Here is a 3,727-nt window from a genome sequence, read left to right on the forward strand (position 1 = left end):
TACAACAAGTATGGACTGAATGTGTGTGAAGATTTGTCAATATTTTTTTTAAGAAGAATTAACCTGAAAAAGAAAACAGATCTATATCTGATACATGGTTTCCAAATATTGTCTCCCATTGCATAGGCTGCCTTTTAACTTTCCTGACAATATGCTTTAATGCAGAAAAGTGTTTAATTTTGAAGAGATCCCATTATCTTCCCCCTTTTCATTGCTCACATTTTGTGTTTAAGGTCTAGGAAACAATCTCCAAACATAAGATCTATAAGATATTTCCCTATACTTTCTTCTAAAAGATTTATGATCTTAACTCTAATATTTAGGCTTCAATCCATTTTGAGTTAACTTTTGTATAAGGTGTGAGATTTGGGTCCTCTTTCATTCTTTTGCATAGATATCTAGTTCTCCCAACACCATCTGTTGGAGAGGTTGCTCTGTCCCTGTTGTGTTGGCTTGATCGTCTTATTAAAGATCAATTGTACATGGCTGAGAGGGTCTATTTCTGAACACTCAATTTGATTTCATTGGTCAATATATCAATCTTTATGCTAGTACCATGCTGTTTTGATCACTGTAGCTTTATAATATTCTGTAAAGTCAAGAAATGTGAGACCTCCCACTTCATTTTTTTCTCTCAAGATATTTTTAGGTATTCAGGGCATCTGTCCACCAAATATATTTGGCTATTGGTTTTTCTATTTCTGCAAAGTAATTTTTTGGGACTTCAGTTCACATTGCATTTAATCTATAAATCAATTTGGGTAGACTCTACATCTCAACTATATTTAGTCTTGCAGTTCATAAACACATATGTCCTTCTATTTATTTGTGTCCTCATTCACTTCTTTTAGTAATTTCTTGCATATAGGTATTTTGAGGCCTTAGTTAAATTTATTCCTAAATTCTTGATTCTTTTGGTTGCCATTGTAACCAAATTTTTTTTCTTGATTTCCTCCTCAGAATGTTCATTATTAGTTGATATTTTCTTGATTTCCTCCTCAGAATGTTCATTAATAGAAACATTGCTGATTTCTGGGTGCTGATCTTGTACCTAGCCACTTTGCTGTGCTCATTTATTAGCTCTAATCGTTTTGGTGTTAATTTTTTGAGATTTTTGACATATAGTATCATGTCGTCTGCTAACAATGAGAGTTTTACTTATTCCTTTCCAATTTGGATGACTGTTACTTCTTTTTTTTTTTTGTCTAATTTCTCTATTTAGAACTTCCAGAATAATGCCGAATAACATGATAACAGTGGGCATCTTTGTCTTGTCTCTGATCTTAGAGAGAAGGCTTTTAGTCTTTCCCCATTAAGTATGATGTTAGCTGTTAGTTTTTCATATATTCCCTTTATTATGTTGATGAAGTTCCCTTCTTTTCCTGTCCTTTGAATTGCTTTCATCAATAAACGATGTCGAACTTTACCGAATGCTTTTTTTTGCATCAATCAAGATGATCATGTGGTTTTTCCACTTTAATTTATTGATGTGGTATATTACATTTATTGATTTTCTTGTGGTGAACCAGCCTTGCATAACTGGACTAAATCCCACTTAGTCATGGTGTATAATTCTTTTAATCTGCTGCTAGGTTAGATTTTCTAGTATTTTGTTGGGGATTTTTTTGTATCTATATTCATTAAAGAGTTTGAACTGTAATTTTTTTCTTATAATATCTTTGTCTGGCTTTGGCATTAAGATAATGTTGACTTCATGAAATGAGATAGGTGGCTTTCCCTCCCCTTCAATTTTTTGAAAGTTTGAGCAGTATTGATACTAATTCTGTCTTGAAAGCTTGGTATAATTCACATGTGAAGCCATCTGGTCCTGGGCTTTTCTTTTTGGAGAGCTTCTTGATGACTGATTCAATCTCTATACTTGTGATTGGTTTGTTGAGGTCATCTATTTCTTCTCGAGTCAATGTTGGCTGTTCACACTTTTCTAGGAAGTTGTCTATTGCATCTACATTGTCTAGTTTATTAGCATATAGGTATTCATAGTATCCTCTCATTATCTCCTTTATTTCTCTGGGGTCAGTAGTTATGTAGCCTCTTCCATTTCTGATTTTATTTATTTGCATCCTCTCTCTCTCTCTCTCTTTCTCTTTCTGTCTCTCTCATCAGCCTAGCTAAGGGTCCATTGATTTAATTGATTTTCTCAAATAACCAGTGTGCTGGTTTGGAAGGATGCATGGACCCTAGAAAAGCCATGTTTTAATCAAAATCCCATTTTGTAAAGGCAGAAAAATCCCTATTCGATGCTGTATGTTTGAATCTGTAATTAGATCATCTCCCTGGAGATATAACCTAATCAAGCGTGGTTGTTAAACTGGATTAGGGAAGATGTGTCTCCACCCATTTGGGTGGGTCTTGATTGGTTTACTAGAGTCCTATAAAGGAGGAAACATTTTGGAGAATGAGAGATTCAGAGAGAGCAGAGAATGCTGCAGCACCACGAAGCAGATTCCATCAGCCAGCGCTTTGGAGATTAAGAAAGAAAATGCCTCCTGGGGAACTTCATGAAACAGGAAGCCAGGAGAAGAAGTTAGCGGATGATGCTGTATTTGCCATGTGCCCTTCCAGATCAAAGAGGAACCCTGACCATGTTCACCATGTGCCTTTCCACTTGAGAGAGAATCCCTAAACTTCACTAACCTTCTTGAACCAAGGTATCTTTCCCTGGATGCCTTAGATTGGACATGTCCTTAGCCTTGTTTTAATTGGGACATTTTCTTAGCCTTAGAACTGTAAACTAGTAATTTATTAAATTCCCCTTTTTAAAAACCATTCTATTTCTGGTATATTGCATTCTGGCAGCTAGCAAATTAGAACAACCAGCTTCTGGTTTTATTGATTCTTTCTTTTTTTCATGTTCTCAATTTCATTTATTTGTGTCCTAATCTTCATTACTTCTTTCCTTTTGTTCGTTTTGGGTTTGCTGTTATTTCTCTAGTTCTTCCAGGTTAACAGTTAGTGCCTTAATTTTTGCTTTTTCTTCTTTTTTAATATAGACATTTAGGGCAATAAATTTCCATCTCAGCATCACCTTTGCTGCATCTCATGAATTTTTATATATTGTGTTTTCATTTTCATTAGCCTCAAGATATTTTCTAATTTTTCCTGCAATTTCTTCCTTGATCCACTGGTTGTTTAAGAGTGTGTTGTTTAATCCCCATATATTTATGAATTTTCTAGGTCTCTGCTTGGTATTGATTTTCAACTTCATTCCATTATGATCCAAGAAAGTATTTTGTACCTTGTTAAAATTTATTTTGACTTACTTTGTGACACAGCATATTGTCTGTCCTTGATAATGAGGCATAGAGCACTGGAGATGAACTGAAGTCTTCAACTATTATTGTAGAGGCGTCTACTTCTCCCTTCAGTGTTGTCGGTGTGCACCTCACATATTTTGGGTTATGTTGGCTCAGTGCATAAATATTTATGATTGCTATATCTTCTAGATGAATTATTCTTTTTAAAAATACATAGTGTTCTGTCCTTCTTTGTCTCTCTTTTCTTGTCTCTTTGTCTAATTTGTCAGATATTAGTATAATTATCCCCACTTTTTCTGGTTGTTGTTTATGTGAAATATCTTTTCCCAACCTTTCTTTCAATCTGTTTGTATTCTTAGGTCTAACATGACTCTCATGGCAATAGCATATAGATGGGTTTTGTTCTTCAATCTATTCTACATCTCTTATTTTTTTACTGATAAACTTCATTT

The sequence above is a fragment of the Tamandua tetradactyla genome, chromosome 21, assembly GCF_023851605.1.
Source record: "Tamandua tetradactyla isolate mTamTet1 chromosome 21, mTamTet1.pri, whole genome shotgun sequence".
Classification (NCBI taxonomy): domain Eukaryota; kingdom Metazoa; phylum Chordata; class Mammalia; order Pilosa; family Myrmecophagidae; genus Tamandua; species Tamandua tetradactyla.